This window comes from Sus scrofa, chromosome X (genome assembly GCF_054392235.1).
Source record: "Sus scrofa isolate SSC_HxYL_T2T_F1_AM1 chromosome X, Sscrofa_HxYL_maternal_Yorkshire_Landrace_v2.0, whole genome shotgun sequence".
Taxonomy (NCBI): domain Eukaryota; kingdom Metazoa; phylum Chordata; class Mammalia; order Artiodactyla; family Suidae; genus Sus; species Sus scrofa.
This window is the reverse complement of record NC_139401.1, coordinates 104292968-104310804: the sequence shown is the minus strand read 5'-3', so window position 1 is coordinate 104310804 and position 17837 is coordinate 104292968. Positions and strand designations below refer to the sequence as shown.

The 17837-nt window shown below is 36.7% G+C and overlaps 1 protein-coding gene and 1 long non-coding RNA gene across 5 annotated transcripts in view; one reads left to right on the top strand and one right to left on the bottom strand.

Annotated features, from left to right (window-relative positions):
• HTR2C (5-hydroxytryptamine receptor 2C) overlaps positions 1-17354 on the bottom strand; it is a 254308-nt gene extending 236954 nt beyond the window's left edge. Inside the window, exon 1 of one of the 2 annotated variants that reach the window (XM_085006240.1) lies at positions 16784-17354. The gene's annotated coding sequence lies outside the window, so the exon portion shown is untranslated. 2 annotated transcript variants of the gene reach the window in all.
• The window catches only part of LOC146394753 (uncharacterized), a 617916-nt gene continuing 616743 nt past the window's right edge, over positions 16665-17837 (top strand). For all 3 annotated transcript variants that reach the window (XR_014835544.1, XR_014835545.1, XR_014835547.1), the window contains exon 1: positions 16665-17194. This is a non-coding gene — a long non-coding RNA (uncharacterized LOC146394753). The remainder of the gene's footprint in view (positions 17195-17837) is intronic.

Genomic DNA, 17837 nt, shown 5'->3' with positions numbered 1-17837 from the left:
AGTGTCATGGAATAAGTATTCACAGTGTCTGTAGACTTAGGTTTGGTTGCTGGCTCTACCCCATATTAGCTCTGTGTTTGGCATATGACTTAACTTTCCTCTCCCTCCAGTTCCTGTTTATTATGGTGATTGTGAAAATTACATAAGATAATATAGGCACTTTGCCAAATGCACTGACCAGAATATGATGAGGCTCAGTATTTGTAATTTCTTTCCGTTCCTCTCCTCTTTTTACTACAGGTTCTTGTGATTTCTTCCTTGAACCATCTCCTACCTCAAAGATTCTGTTCTGTATTTACTATATGGAATGGTAACTATAAATAACAATTTCAGCAATACTATAGTTTAAAAGTTCTGACAAAAAGGTTGGATGAATAGAAAATTGATACCACTGAACAAAACATACATTGAGGATTTTCTTGAGCTCTCCATTTTCCTTCTGTTTACTATTTCCTCTAGTGCACATCTAAATGAAAGTTAACTATTTGAAATTTGCTTACAAGATATGTGAATGTTTTAATTTGATTTCAAATCAATCCTATATATACAAGATGCACATGCAAGTGAATGGAAGAAGAATTGCAGAAGTAAACAGACTTTATTCTACAAAATATTCTTTTTTTTTCTTGTTTTACCTTTTAGATCATGCTATTGAACTCAAGATTATTTATGTTATGATTTCATCTTTCTCCTACTCTGTTGTTCACAGATTCATTGTCTTCAAAACCGCATGAAGGTCGCTGGTTTGTTTCCTTGTAAATGACATAATGGATTAAAGCTGGAATTCTGTAGCTAGTGACTCATGCTCGCATTTGTACATTTTAAAAGATGTAATTTATAGAAAGGAAGCATCCAGCCTTGAGCTGTTTCAGACTTGAGTTGTTCCAACAAATTACAAATAAAAACTAACATAAATAATTGCATATGGCATGTCAACTGGTCAGTCATCTAATTTAAACCTCAAAAATACTCTTATTTGTATTTTACATGTTTCTCTCTTGTGAATATGTACACATAATATATATCATATCATATATACATCTTTTACTTATACATCAGTAAGAATAAATTCATAATCTTGAAAGTATTCACAAACTTTCTAATTATTGAAGCCAAGAATGTAAATGCAGTTTCTGTTCATTCTGAATTTATTAAGCATGACATGCTTCTCAAGGACAGTATGACGTAGTCAAATTTTTAAAGGCTTTCGTTTAATATGCCACATAGCGTTTAAGAAGCAGTGGGCCATGGTGGAAATGAAACATTTCAGATTTAGGAGATTTGGGTTTTCTTTGTAATTTTTGCCAGTGATTAGCTGTGTGACCTGGAACAAGTCAGGAACCCTCTCTAAGTCCTTAATTTATACATTAAAATACAAGCAATAATAAGTCTGTTACAAATGTTATTAGTATACTTTTGTTCTATCGCTGTATTAAAATGCTTAGTACTTAATGTGTTGTTGCTTTAATAACATCATCCATGAGTTTAGGAATTACAAAGTACTTTGATAATATTCCTAAAATTATCAAACTCCATATATAATCGAATAAAAACTCTTGGTGTCAGAAACAAATCATCACTTGATATTCAGACAATTGATTTTATCTGAGAATATAAACTATAGCTCATCATTTACTTGCCTGCAATGTAAGCCAAAGTATAATTCAGATATCTAAGGGTTGCTAATAACAAATAATTCACATGACTCCTACATGTTAAGAATCTTAACTATTTCCATTTGCTTCTTCCAACTACCCTAACCCATTTCTGGACACAAAGGAGGTGCTGAACATATTTGTTGATTCTTTTTTTTTTTTTTTAAAGTAAGAGTAACAGGATTGAGCATGAGTAACTCCAGGCTCATGGAGGGTTTTTTTTTTTTTTTTCCTTCTTCTTCTATACAAAAATATCCATCTGAAAATTTGAGTCAGTAAAAAAGAGATTTGGTCATTATATGTTTAGGTTATGTGAAAAATTCACCCAAGAAAGTTCAACCAAATTCATTTCCTTCTTTAAACTTTGGGGCAGAGATATTTTTTATATCAGTATTTTAATCCTATACAATCATTTTTTATCTAATCTACTCCCCACATTTCTCTAAGTTGAACAGTGACTTTTTCCTGCCAAATCCTTTATGTAGAGTTTTATATACTGGGGTTGCAACTAGCCTCCAAACTATTGGAAAAGAAAACTAAGTATTTTCTCTTCTGGGAGGCCCTGGAGTACTCAGTCAAGTGTCTTGCACAGAGTAAAACCTTAAGAATCACTGAATTTAATAATATATAAAGTTGGGAAAAAAACTGAGAGTTTCATTTTGAAGATTCTGTGATAAATATGATCCTTAGATATTTCCCAAAACTTTGAATAATCAATGCTATTAGTTTGAATCTTCATTCTTTTCTCTCTACAACCTTCTCTCCTTTAGAAAGTTTTGAAACTCAGTGAAACCAAAGTAGTATGAATTGCTCCAAATTCTTTTTACCTCCAGGCTCGACCTGTCTCCAGAGATCAAATATCAAATTTTCAGGTATCCAAAGAACATCTGATGGTGCATATCTCATCATTATCTCAAATATATTTAAATTAGTAACTAGTCTTTAATTTGCTTTTTCTCACGCTGTGTACAATAAATGTCCCACCCTCCTTGGGATGTTTCCCTTCCTCTGTGTCAATTAAAATCCTTGGTTATCCTTGGGATCCAGTTCAGACCTATCTCTTACAATAAAATTTCCTTAATTGTTCATATCTCTTAATTTGTCCATGGCACATAATTTAGTTCCTAATTATATAATGTCTCAATTTTTGTTACATGTCCATATATTTTATCTAATCAAATAAAATGTAGGTCCCTCCATGGTAGTCACACAAGAAATGTTCATTAAATACTGGCTTGACAGTTCTGTGCCTCTGAGAACAAATACTGCATTCTCTGCCATGTTTTTACAATGCCAGGCATAATTAAGCTTCAAAAAATATTTCTTTAATGATGATGTTAAAAACCTACATGATTACTCATCTAGATCTAGAGTAGGCTTCAGTGCTGCAGGTTGAAATCTGGCTGAGGCCAAAAGTTCTAATAATTCTTTTGAAATTATTGTATACTAACACAAATGCTTTAACTTTAGATTTTTTAAAAGATGGTAATAAAGGAATTAAATATTTTTTGGGGGGTGTACTTAGAGATCAAAATAGAACTTAAAGAGAAGTCATGAACAAGCCATAAATGACTTTTCCTCTTCTTCCTACCACCTGGGGTCACCTTCAGACTCAAGAGTTCTGAATACAAATAGAATAAACTGAATACTCCTTATAAAAGACGGGTTCTAATACAGGGGAAAAGGATCATGTAAAATGCAATTAAAGGCCTTCAGATGAATATCTGTCCACCAATTTCCTTTTCTTTTGAAGTCCTTTAAAAGTAATAGCTTACATATCCAATTAAATCTAAGAGTATATTAACGGGATAAGATAATTTCTAATTAGGAAGCTTAGTCACAAACTAAGCATTGATAATATTGATATTCAGCAAGATATTAATGAACTCCCATAAAAAATTCTCCACTGGAAGCTGACTTTGGGGTAAAACAATTCAATATTTTAAAATGAGAACTAATAGGACCACATTATACAAATCAGAATTTTCTTCTGAAAAAAATTTGTTCCCAATATTTGTATTTAATGCTATTTTGAACATACAAGGTATCCTCTGTTATTAGGGCTCTGGATTTTACAGGAAATTGGAACAAGGGTAAGGCTAGTGGTTATAAATATAAAGAAAAAGACGTTAAGTTGAAACACTCCATTGAAACATTGGGAGGGGAATCAAAGAGGGCTTGATCGACTTTCAAGAAACCTTCCTTGGCTAAAATACATCCGGAGAGCTAGCATTACAATTTACTCTGCAGAAAGTGATTTGGATTTTTTTTTTAAGTTTTTCATCAAAGTCATGTTGCTCATCAATCAGCCTATATTTATTTAAATCTTGACTGTATGCAAATGAATGTCTGCTCCTCTATAGAAAATAAACATTTGGCAAATGTTTTTTAATCATCCCAGAGTAATATGATTCTCTCTCTCTCTCATATTTGAACCATTTATTTGTGAACACTTAAAGTCTTCTGGAACCAAATGTCCATGGCATGAGGGGAAGGGGGTGTGCTGGAAATAGTCTAAAATTTTGAATGAGAAAGCATGGGGTTCATCCTAATCCTGGCAATACAACTAACTCTGTGTGACCTTGGATGAGTAGTTTAACCTTTCTTAGTTCTAGTTTTCTCATTTGTGTAATAGTACTGGTCCTAATTGACTCCCAGTTATGTTTAAAATCAAATGAAGAAAATACATGAGAAAGATATGTGAAAACTCTAAGTGTCTACAAATGTAAATTTATTATGGTATGAGATGTAGATATATTAATAATAAGGGTGGATGTTCAGTGACACTATTATTGAACACTTCTGCTATATATATTGCCTGTGTTAGAAAATAAGATAAATAATGAGAGAAAAAACAGGGAAAGGAGAATACAAGAGTAGCTTTTAGGCTGAAAACATCTATAATAGCAAATATAAAAAATTAAAAAGACAGAGAAAATATACAAAGTGATAAAAGAGAATGTAAAACAGATATTAAGTTGAATCTTATAAATGTACCTATATTAGAAAATATGTTATCGAGAAATTTTAAGTTCTCTGCATGTGATAAGTATTTACTCTTCCTGAACCTTTTATAGCTATAAGAATTAAGATAATGAAAAGTTTTAAACTAGAAAACATAAATATCTCTAATTTTCTTCTTTACTATTGGTAAAATAGTTACTGGTGTTCAAAGGTTGACAATATGAATCACTGGAATTGTTTTTATTTCTGCATTGCTTTCATGTTGAAAAGAGTTTTACAGAAGAATTTTGATCCACTTGACTGACTTATTTTTCAACTCTGTTGAAAGTTGAACATTTAAAAAAAATTAAATGTTTTAAAACTTTCTCTTTTTCCCTCAAAAAGTAAAATATCTATCATGTTATGAGTCACCACTCAAGATGACACAGAAATACTGTCAAAGATCTTTTTTAGAAAAAAAAAATCAATGATAATTATTCTTTAGTAACATTCCTATAGCCTAAAGAAAACAGTTTGTGACCTGATAGAGCAACTATAAGATATAACTTGATGGTTTCTGCGAAGATAGCAGGGTATTATCCACCCTATCAAATCATTAAATGACTTGCAGAAGGTTTGTAGCTGCACCCAGTTAAGTTTAACCCATCAACAAATGGTTATGTTTAATTTGTTATTGATAGCCAATGATCTCAAATTTATTTTAAGTAATAAAAGACAAAAAGAAGAGATATTTTCACTCATTCAGTAATCATTAAATAATGTAAATCATTTCAAATGTAGGACACAGGAGTGAATGGAAAATTACAAGGTCAAGACCTGAAGTTAGGAATGGCATTAGCTTGTTTAAGGATTTCTTATGTAGTTGAAAAGTCATGGCCATTATTTTCTGGGCTATAAAAATCAATTACCTGAGTATTATTATTTGAAGTATATTTTCAGAACTAGAAAATCATTGGTATTTTCATAAGATGGTAGCACTTGAGATGATATTAGTAAACACTGAGTCTGATTTACTAGTTTAACAGGTGAGAAACATAGAGGCTCATAAAAGACTAGAACCCATGTCATTTAATTCTGAATTTGCACCATAAAAATTTTTTCCACAGTGCTCGTGTACTTTTATATATTAATTGTTCAGCAAATATATACTGAAAGAACCCACACTGTATAATGATGTATGCAGAGGGTAGCTGGGGCATGGGTATAAACATGAATAATATATAATTTTTGTCCTATGTGAATTCATAGTCCAATAGGAAAGATATGACTCAAAAAGTAAAATAATGCATATATAACTTTAAACATGGTGCTTTGTGCATAGGGGACACGGAAATCTCTAAAACGAATAGCACAACAACATGCAATCCACTGTGATTAGTGGTACAAACAATAATGTCTATTTTCTTTCAAATTTGAAATTCAAATCTAGTATTCTTATGTATGTGGGGGTCAACCTAGATGCATTTTTATATGTCCAATTTCCTTTTTACACTGCATATATAAAATCATAACATTTGAATTTTAAACATTGTTTCTTGGTTTTATAGTCTGCATAATATCTTCACCTCCTCCTCCACCCCTCCCCCTCAGAATGAGACTGTTTTCAGTCATTTCCCAATGTCACCTATTGCCTGCAGATCACTACTTCATGATTCACCTTGTAGTCTATTTCATCTTGGTATTCGATAGCTATTTTGGCATCTGGTTACTGTTAACCCTACATATGCTTTGCCCAGGAGTTGGGAAGCATTATTTTGTGCCATTATGGTAGGAGTGGGGCTGTGTTCAAAGTTCAAACATGGAACTGGGGAGTTGTCCGAAGTGAGATCTAAAGCACTAACCCTAAAATTCTATAATCACGATGGGAATGAAAAATTGAACATATGTGAGCAGCATTTTCCAAAAATTATTCAGAAGCTTTTTTGATGGATTTAATTGAGAATAAGATGAAGAGGGGTGGTCGAAGAATGACTCCAAGGCAGAAAAAAATGAGCATTATTTCAATTATCATGTGAAAGTAAAATAGTTTGAAAGAAAGGATCTTTTTAAAACAATTAACAATGTAAGCATTGTCATAAATATTTTCTGTGTTATGTTGCAGAAATACATGAACTTTTATTTGATCTTATTACTTTAATCTGAATCAAGAGACTCAGAATATCTGCTACAGATACAGAAATTTGTCTGCCCTTCTGAAAATGGTACTAATCTAAGGTTAAAAAAATCAAATTACTTTATAGCAATATATTATCTTCTAAAGTTTTCAATGTTTTTAACTATTTATCTATTTTTACTGCAGTGGTAAAATTTGTGGGAGTTTTCTCTATATTCCTTTCCCCATTATACATCCATACAATTTGTGTCTAGATTTATAACGTTAGGAATGTAAGTCATTTAACCTCAGTGGTTTCTGTATTAATGTTTGTAACAAAGAGGTTAGTTTGAAGGACCCTTACAGAAAGATCACCAGCTTCAACTCTCTCATTTTTTAAGTTGTGAAAACTGAGGCCAAGTAGAGCAAGTGACTAATCCAGTTTTTTTCCCTCCATTTATCCTGAATGAGAAGGTAAAGGGAGGAAAGACAGAAATCAATGAAGCCTGCATCATAAATTGAAAAGCTGTGTTATAACATGGACTTGCCTTTTCTGCATTATTTTCTACTAGCTTCTTTAGGGAAGTATTGGGTAGTATGTGTATCATCTCTCTTAACATCCAACAAAATGTTGGGCATGTGTTAGGTCTTCAACAAACACTTGCTGAAATCCACAATTATTACAGGCTTTTAAACTCACATTCATGGTATAGTTGACTAATTTGACAGATAAACATGGATAGTGAATTTTATACAATTACTCACCAAAATATAGATAATTGGCTGAGGTTTGTCTATAGAAGCAGAAATTGAGGTAAGCCATTATCCAATGATAGAACTTTCAAACTAAAGAATATGCACTTCTTAAGGCAAGATTTTAGAGGACAAGTATCATTGAATCAGAGAGACGGTATAATGGTGGTTTCCAGGGGCTGGGGGCAGGGGAGAAGGGCGAATTATTGTTTAATAGATATAGAGTTTGTTTTAAAAGCTGGAAAGCGCTATGGGGATAGATGATGGCCATGGTTGCACAAAAATGTGGATGTATACTCTTGAACTGTATACTCAAAAATGGTTAAGATGGTACATATTATGTGAATTTACCACAATAAAAAAATTTTAAAAGACATAACCATCCTAAAAAAGATATCTTCCAAAGGAGGGAAAAATAGTCATTGTATCAGTGTGTATTTTGGGGATGTATACTTCTACCATACATCATACGTTCTTTTTCATTTACATAGTGATTTTTAAAAATAGGTATGGAAACATGATGAAAGGGCTAGAGAAATGAGGTCTATTGGGAAGTCAGCTCATTTCTGCTTCCGCAAAATTTGGTTTAAAACAAATATTTGTTGGAGAGGTACAAGATCCTTCCTGTTTACTTTCACAAAAAATAATGTCAACTTCCCTCTGAATCTCTTTTAGACTGACATTACATAGTATAAGATACAGGCCAAATATTAGATTCCATTTGGGGAGCTGCCGTTGTGGTGCAGCAGAAATGAATCTGACTAGTAGTATCCACAAGGATGCGGGTTTGATCCCTGGCCTTGCTCAGTGGGTCAGGTATCTGGCATTGCCATGAGCTGTGGTGTAGGTCGGAGACATGGCTGGGATTCCATGTTACTGTGGCTGTGGTGTAGGCTGGCAGCTGCAGCTCTGATTCGACCCCTAGCCTGGGAACTTCCATATGCCGTGGGTGCAGCCCTAAAAAAAAGCAGCAAAAAGAAAAAAAAAAAGGATTATGTTTGGGAATCAGTGACTAACCAAAAAAATTCTAGAACAATCTACCTCCAAGCCACTGAACATTAATTTTAACAATTTTTCTAATCAAAGATGAAAAAAACCTGAGATTAATGATGAACAATTCATTAATATTAACCTCTGAATTTCTATTACATTATAAAAATGAGGCAATAAAGCGCTTGTCTGCAAATTTAATTGCTACAAAGGCATTTGGGAATTATTTTAAAAAGAAAAAATTTATGCTTCACTCTGAGCCATCAACCCATACCATGAAATGAATCTAGACCTTTGAGGTAACTAGTTAAAGGCTAAATAACAAGGGGATTCTATAGCCACATTTCTACATGTGGAATGCTCCTAAACATTGAGTACATGTTCATCGGGTGTGTATGTGGCCCAAAGAATGCGGTGTCTCTCTGTTTATAGATATGAAACACCCACACATAACTTATATATAACATGGTATAATTCCTTGAGAAATGGAAAAATAAAGCTGTACATGACAGGGTTAGGCTTTCACTAATTAGTTACAGGAAGGTTTATAATTTATTAATTGCCCTAAAACATGTTCAGAGAAACTACCTATAATCATTTCAGAGAAAATGGTTATTCTGTTAGATGTTTTGAGTTCTTAAATGCCATTGTGCAGGTGTGCTAAAAATTCTATTTTGGCTCTTCCTTTATCTTCTTTAAGCTTTAATCATTGGAATGTACATTCCTAGGAGATTATGCAGATACAGATATAGACATAGATATCATATATGGCAACATATCAGTCAAAATGCATTAGCTGATTACTATGGGCAAGAGGTTTGCCATGTAAGTGAGGTAGTTAGCAACAGCTTCATGAAAGTGATGGGGGCTTGAATCTTCAAGCCCAAGCAGAATTTAAATACATTTGAGAGGGGGAGCTCATAGCACTGAACTGGACTTCTCCAATTTGACTCCAGTGTTTCTAGAAATAAATTATTGTTGAAGTACAAATCAGTATTTGTGTCATTAAAATTGAAGTAATAATTTGATTAAAAAAAACCCAACTTTTATAACAAGCCTTTAAACATACAGAGTTTTTGTTAAGTATGCTCTTTCTACCCTGCATTAACTAGTTTAAACGTTGTGCTGCAATATGGTCTTTCTACCTTGGCTCAGAGCAGTAAACTAAAAAAAAAAGACTATTACTTTTTATAATACTTATTTTTAAAGTCATAGTTATCAAATTATTTCTCCAGATGCCCATATGAAAAGGTAATACATGACAAATGGGATCATACAAGAATTCACATATCTCTGATATGCAATAAATGATTTTTAAAGACCCCTCTATCACTCTAGTTTCTGACCTCCAGGACTTCAATTTTCCTGTTTCAATTCCAAGTAGGCAACTCTATATAAATGACCAAATTTGAATGGCCTTTGTTGTGGTGTCTCATGTAAAACAAACCACACATACCTATATGTCTACCTCCCCGTAGTGACACCTAGCCCTTTCCAGTCATCTTCTGTTTATAATAGCATTATTTCCCTGATTCATTTCAGTCTTTAAATGATCTCTGCAACTCCACTGAGCTTCACTCAGGCTTCCTGTTCCTATGTTCTTCAGCATTAACAGTACTTTCTCGTTTACTCTTCTTTTGTACTGGTAGCTAAATCTCCTATCTTTATCTTGTCCAGCAGCACATTAATGATTAGTGGACACTGTCAGTAATAATATCCTCATGTTCACATGCAAATCTGTCCCACCAAAGACTAGTGACTACAATATGAAAGAAAAATCAACCAATTCTTAAACAGAAGCAGGAGAGTTTACTGTTTAATAGCATGGTCTCTGGAGTCAAAACTGCGTAGTTTCAAGCATGGTTTTGGTCAATTAGCTTGAGCAGATTATTTAACCTCTGTGGTGCCTCAGTTTCCCCACTTGAAAATTGCAAATATTAGTAATACTTCTCATGGGGTAGTTGTAAGGCTTAAATGAGTAACACATGTAAATCTCTAGGAAATGTGTACATAATTTTAAACAACATCTATTATTACCATCTTTTATACCTCTTTTTTTGAAGAATAATTACTTGGTAACTTGGGTAAGTCTTCCTACCTTGATTATATGATGTCATACCTGAAAGTATTCAGTCTTGATTACCGAGATAAAATTAGAGAGATGTGAATTAAACTACACTTATAAAAATATTTGAACACTGACATTTATTCATAGACATTTACTAACAATTTTAAAGACAATAGTCATTTAAAACAAAAAAAGAAAATATAAAGAGAACCCTAGTCAGTTTGTTCATTGCTATTCTTTTCTAGATATTAGCCAAATTGTCTTTTGTTTCACTGGTATTTAATTTTAATTAAAAAAAATTATACTGAGCCTACCTCTATATTCTGCCCATAATGCTGACTAACTCTAAATGCTCACCCTCCCTTCCTCACTCTCAATCTCAAGCTGCTTCATTTCCTTTGGAAGGTCATACTCACTACTCACCTTCAGTCCTTCCAGGCTTGGCTAATCACCTTGTATAGTAGATAAGGCTGTCCCCAAGGCACCTTGAATAACTCTGTATGCTCTGCTTTATCTATTGCTCACTTCTTTTTTTCTTTTTTTAAATCAGAAATCTATTCCCTTTGCTGTCCACGAGAGGATATCTTGCTCTTATAGTCACTCATACTTGAATAATAAGAAACATGTTTAACAATTTAGGACAGATGAAATGGCCATTGATGACTATCTATACACTCTCAACATTGATTCATATGTCAAAAGAAACTGATAGAAGTGTATAGTTGGAGATGGGATGGGGGAAAGTCTCATAAGAATGTTTAATAGAAGAATGAGTCAGAGGAAAGTGTTGTTATTTTAATAACTATAAATGTACGTTTTTTTCCATTAATGCTCACAATCAGAGTAGAAAATAGGAAAGGTTAACTCGAAATAGTGGAGGTAAAAAAGCTGGAGACAGTGAAAGGGCAATGAGGAGTGTGTATTGAGTGATGACGAGAAACAGTGACATGAATAACATGAGAGTCAGAATAGGAAGAAAATGAAGTGAAGCCAAAAGGGGGCATTATAACTAAGAACTTTTGGAAGAGCTCAGGAAGACTTGAGGTTGAAGAGCAGATACAGGGGAAGGAGAAGTGGGGGCAGGGTGGGAACAGAATGTCATAATCTGAGGGTAGTATTTCTCAACATAGAATTTTAGAATTCGATGCATTTCAGCTGTGGCCTTGGGCTTGAAGCTGAAGACAATAAAAAGTAAGAGGTTGGGAGTTCCCATCGTGGCTCAGTGGAAATGAATCTGACTGATATCCATGAGGACACAGGTTTGAGCCCTGGCCTCTTTCAGTGGGTTAAGGACCTGGCCTTGCCATGAGCTGTGGTGTAGGTTGCAGACCAGTCTCGGATCTGGCGTTGCTGTGGCTGTGGTGTAGGCCAGTGGCTATAGCTCGACCCCTAGCCTGGGAACTTGCATATGCTGCGGGTGCGGGAACTTGCATATGCTGCGGGTGCGGCCCTTAAAAAAAAAAGACAAAAAAAAAAAAATAAAGAAAGGAAAAGAAAATAAGAGGTCAAGGAATTATGAGACTAGACTCTTATCTGGCAATCTTCATAGATCTTAAAGTCTCCAGAGAATGGAAAGATTAAAAATGAACAGTAAAACAGAGTCAGGTGACAAAATTTCCATGAAGGTATAGATAACAGAGCCAAGAAAGAAATGTTGGAATGGTGTATGTTTCAATAAAAGATTGTTTAAATAAAAATAGAAGAGACATTTTCTAGTGTTTTGAAAGTTTAAAAAATGGAACTAGGGGAGTTTCAGCCATAATTTTAAGCCCTTACATGCGGAGGAGATTCATGAAGTGGGGAGAGGTAGAGGATAAGAATTAATTCATCTTCATTTGAGAGATCTGTCAGGAAGCAGGGAAACTTCCGGAGAAGTAATGCAAGAAGGAGAAATACAGGTTTTGGTTAAAGCAAAGAGGTAGAGGAATTGTTCTGAGAAAAAGCTGAGGGTTCCTGCTTTCTAGCACATTTCTGTGCAAAAGAACTTTCTGTAGTGATGGGTATAGTCTATATCTGACTCTTCAACAGCTTGTCACTAGCCACATGTGGCTGTTGAGTAGCCGAAATGTGGTCTGTGAGACTAAGGGTCTGAATTTATAGTTGTACTAAATTCAATCAATATAAATTTAAATAGCCACATTTGGCTGGTGGCTGTTCTATTGGACAATACAGTTCTAAAGGCTTTCTGACAGTCTTCAATAAATTTATGCTTAGTTATTAATAGGTAAAATAAAAGGTTACCCCTCTAAGTGGATATTTATATTTAAAGAGACAATGGCTAAGATTAAAGAAAGAAATTCCTGAATGTAAAATTTCAAGTACTGTGGAACAGCATGAAGCCTATTAGTTTGGGAGCCAAAAGGCCTTTCTAGTGCTTTTCAAATTAGACCATGTAAGTGGTCATCTATGAATAAGCTTAACCTTAATTAACAAGATTAACTTTATTAAATGCTGACTACATGTACAATGTTGCCATAAGCAAGTATCTTAGTAAACGGCAGATGGCACGTCTTAACCACAGCTGAAGGGTGGAAGGAATAGATAGGGTGAAGTAGAGATGTTGGGTACAGGGAGAGAAAGCATAATTAAGACTGCAGCTCATGTGCATCTTATTTGAAAATCCTGCTTTCATTATATCTTTTGTGCATGAAAATTTCAGAAGTGACTGCCAAAGAGTGGTTGCATGTGAACATTAGTATTAAATCAGCTAGTAACTGGCTAAATGATGGTGCAGCTTAGCCTCTTGGTTGGTTTCAATATTACTTGTCTAAAAGGGCGATTACTGGGCTTTCTTGCAGCAGTGTTTTTCAGTATATGAAGAAGCCTTAAAATGTTTTAAAGAAAGCCAGAGATGGAGTGATGGACTGATGAAACACTCATTAATCTAGTGATTGACGTTTTCTGAGATTAAATAGTATACAAGTTGTAGATAAAACAATATAGTATCTTGGAGCAGTGACGAATGACTGCTACTACTAATATAAAAACATGGCTTTGTACAATAATTTAAAATGTTTTAAATGCTTAATATCCAGGTGTTTTACATCACATAGGGTTACTATATTAATGGAGAACATTAATAAATATTGTTATATTTAAATAATATAATATGTTATTAACCCCACCTTTTGGTCAGGTTTTTCCGGTTTGCTTATGGCTATCCATACCATCACTGGGGCATAATTTAATATTTCTTCTGTTAAATCACTAAGCTCTACCAGATGCTGTACTAAAATAATATCAATGCAAGTGACATACATTCTCATTCTGTGAGACATTTTATTGCTATAAAGAGAAGGTGGTGAGAGATTCTTTAATGATACTGGCCAAATAGCCTGGAGCTTCTGGAGCCATTATAACTTGGGATTTATTTGCAAGCATGCTTAGCAGCCACCTTCTTCAATCTCAGGCTTGAACAATTTAATAAGAGTATCTGAGGATACTTAATATTGGTTACTGGTAATCTCTCCCTCAAATTTTATTTTAATTTGTATGTTTCCCTTTGTTGGAGAGTAATAATAAGTTTTACTCAAAGGATGTAAGTGGAACAGTAAAATAATTAGGGTTTGATGCGGACTTCATATTATTATTTAGATTTAGAAGTATTCCTAGATAATCAAATTCCAAATGGTAGTGATAATCATACAAATCTAACATGATTTTAAAATGTATTTTCCAGAGGAGAAATTTACTATCTGTAAACCTCTGTGGGTGAGCATGTTGCTTAAACCATTAATGGATTAGCCCAACATTATATCAGAGATGTTAGTTTTTTTCAGATTTTACTTTTATTGCTAAAGAAATAAACATGTACTTCTGACATAGCCTTGAAAGCACAAAGAAAGTTTTCTTACGTGATTGCTTTAAATTAATCTACAAGAATATCTTGAGAAAGGGAAGGGAAAAATCTAGTGGTACCAAGAAAATATCTTCCTCTTGCTATGAAGACCATGTGAAATAATGTATATTTGTAATGCTCTTGGTTCCAAGCCTGGCATCCAGTAGGTTTGCAAAAATGTCGGTTCTCACCTCTCTTCCCATCAATTCATACTGCACCAGAGCCTGTTGTGTTATTATTTGAAATTATGTCATCCATGACAACTCTAGATCTAGACCTCTCAAGAAAGAATAGGAAAGGTTAATAACCTTCTCTAGATTATGCAGCATGAAAAACGCTATCAGTGTTGGTTTAAGCACCCCAGATCCTACCTTGACATTGCAATCAAAAGCCTTATCCACCTTCCGAATCTCAGGACTTGCGTTGGGCTTGTTGCTGTAGATGATAAAAGCTATTAGGAAAGAAATTGTGTGAACGAAAAAAAATATTTTATTTCCTTCCAGAAGGCTCAGAAGAACATATTTAGGGAATGAGAAATATAATTAAATATTCTATAACCTACCTCCCCAAAATATAGAAAAATTATGTAATTCCTCCCACCCATGGGGGAAAGGTAGATGACTACCAAGCATCAAGGTATCATGGTGCAAAGAAATCATACTTTTCTGAAAGGATGGTATTCAGTGTGACTTAAATACTGCAAAAAAAAAAAAAATGCAATGATCATGGTAGAAATCATTGTTTTTTTCTGTAGGGCATGTCAATTGGCCTTTTTCATTGTGTCTACACCTATATAGTCAACTAGAGAAACACTTGGTTTCTACCATGTTCATATTTTGATTGTTAGAATGATTGCTACGTAGATAAATTTTTTTCTTTTTTCTCGGGGGGGGGGGGGTGGCACCCGGGCATTTGGAAGTTCCTGTGCCAGGGATTGAACCCGTGCCACATCAGTGACCCAAACTGCTGTAGTGACAAAGCCAGATCCTTGACCTACTGTGCCACAAGAGAACTCCTAGATAAAATCCTTAATTTAAATTCTGAAACAGAGATGTCTTTTGCATCACTGTGTGTGTGAGGTCACAAATGTCTGCAAACTGGGAAGCTCAGAGATTACTTACTGCGCAGCATCTCCCTTAACCCCAATCATTAAAAATCAATGGATTTTCCCCTAGAGGGAGATTCCCTTGGTTAGCCTACCTAAAAGATATGTGGTGAGGTTGTTCAGGGGCTTAGCAAAGGCTTCTCTGGAGGGGACCTGTGACAGTAAATAGTAATGTTATAGTTAATAGTAATGCTGTGCGGTACCGGCAGTGATTCTCAATCAAATCAGATTTTCTCTAAGTGCCGAATATCGCCCGCTGAATTTGAGTAGAGGAGCGCTGTCGCTTAAAATGGGATTCGGACAGAATACAAAATGTTTGTCACCTCAGGTCGCCTATTACCCAACAGGAAGCAAAAAGCAAAGGGCACGGCGCAGAAAAAAAACAGACACACAGACACGTTTTGCAATGACGAACTTTATGTGGCGTCAGGACCGGCAACCTGTTCTCATTATGTTTAGCAATTCCGAGGTACGCTGTTACGATTACTTGTCAGGTTAAACTGAGTAAAGGAACTGGAATAAGAGGCAGCGCTGGAGACGTCTCGGCAATCCTTTTCAAAATATAAAACTGTCACCAAGTGACTTAGGTAAGCTAGTAAGAAGGCTCGCTGTACGCCCTTAGACCCTCCGATTAAACTTACGTGATCGTCAGCACCCCTGTTCAAATTCAGCCAACAGCAGTTAGACCAAGACACAGATCCGCAGTGTTTGTCTCCCCTGAGTTATCAGTGTTTACTGAGACCCTCCAAAAATTAGGGTCTGTTTTCAATGAGAACTTAATAGAGGATCTTTCGTCCCCTTTTGCTTCCATTGTCCCAATCCTTAAGCCCCCTCCCACTTGCCCAATATCAGATTTCTTTAAAACGTAGTCCGTGCCCTCAATTCATTTGCACCTTCCGCAGCCCGAACCTTTGCCCAGAGACACCTATGTTCAGTCTCGTCTCCCACTCTCCCCTCTTCCCTCTCACTTCTTGAGAGCTCACGCCCGCCTCCCCTCACTCTCAGCTTCCCGGGGGCGTATTCTAGAGACCCCCGCCTTCGCCCTTCGCCTGTTCCTCTGGAATCACCCCTCCCAACCTCTCTCGAGACCTCGGTGCCCCTCCCTTGGAACCTAAGTCCCTCGCCCCTCCCTAAGACCCCAGACTCTCCGCGATTTGCGCGTTCAGAGTCCCTCCCAATCCCCGCCCCCCTCACCTCCCGCCCGGGCCAGTGCGGTCCTGAAAGCTGCAACGTACGGGACCTGTCCCTGCTCGCCACGCCATCCCCCGCCTAAACCATTAGGGTCTTGGCTAGCAATGACGCCCGGGTTCCAACTTACCACAAGCGTCCGGGAGGAAGGCAAGGCAGCGGTCGCCGCGGCGGCAGCTAGACGAGAAACGGACTCGGCTGCAATCGCCCAGCGGAGCCCGCGGCAGTCAGTGCGCTGCGCTGCGCGCCGCAATCTCGCGCCTCGGCGGAGAGAGGGACGGAGGGAGCTCGGCGCGATAGCAAGCGCCGGCTAGTCGACCTCCTCCGGGCGACCGTGCACCCCCGGATTGGTTTGGCTTTTCTTGTTCCACTATCTTACTCTAGCATAGTAACTGACCACCTCCAGCATCTCTGCGCTATTCGCGTCTTCTTTCTTCTTTGGTGGCCCCTAACTAACTACACTATTCTAAACGGACGAAGGCCATCACGGGAGCACCACGACGATCTCGACGACTCCGACGACAACGATGTGCAAGAAGAGGTAAGAAAAGTTCATATGCAATCGCAGGTAAGGGGCAGGCAGGCCGATGGAGCAGCCAAGGCTGGCAATCTAGCTGCTCCAAAGGCAGGATCGGAAAGATCCGTGCACCCGAGGAGCGGAGTGTCCTCGGCGAGCACCAGAGCGCCTACCCAGCGCCGATGAAGCTGCATCGCTCTCTTGGGCTAAACCAGGGATGAGGGGCGGAGCCAAGAATGGCCAATCGGCGCTCAGGAATCCACTGCCCCCGGCCTGTTTGGACCAGTCTCTTAGTGCAACTGGAGCCTGCTGGCAGGGGGCGCGGGACCCCTTGGTGGTGGTGGTGGTGGTGGTGATGGTGGTTGTGGTGGTGGTTATGGTGGTGGTGATTAACTTGATCCATGAGGCCTGGGCCGGGGGAGGGTGGTAGTGGGGGGGAAATGGGGGTGTCAGTCGGGGGGAGCCAGGCCCTCAAGAATGTACCCTTAAAGATTCAAAGAACATCCCTCCCGGAACATGCACACACACCCCACACACTCCCTTGAACATTTCCGTTCAACAATTCTCAAGTCTTGGAAGTTACCACGAGCTTTGAAATTCAGTCCCTGACTCCTGCCACTTTCCCCAACAAAGCAACTGAGGCATTCAAAGGGTCACATACATTTAG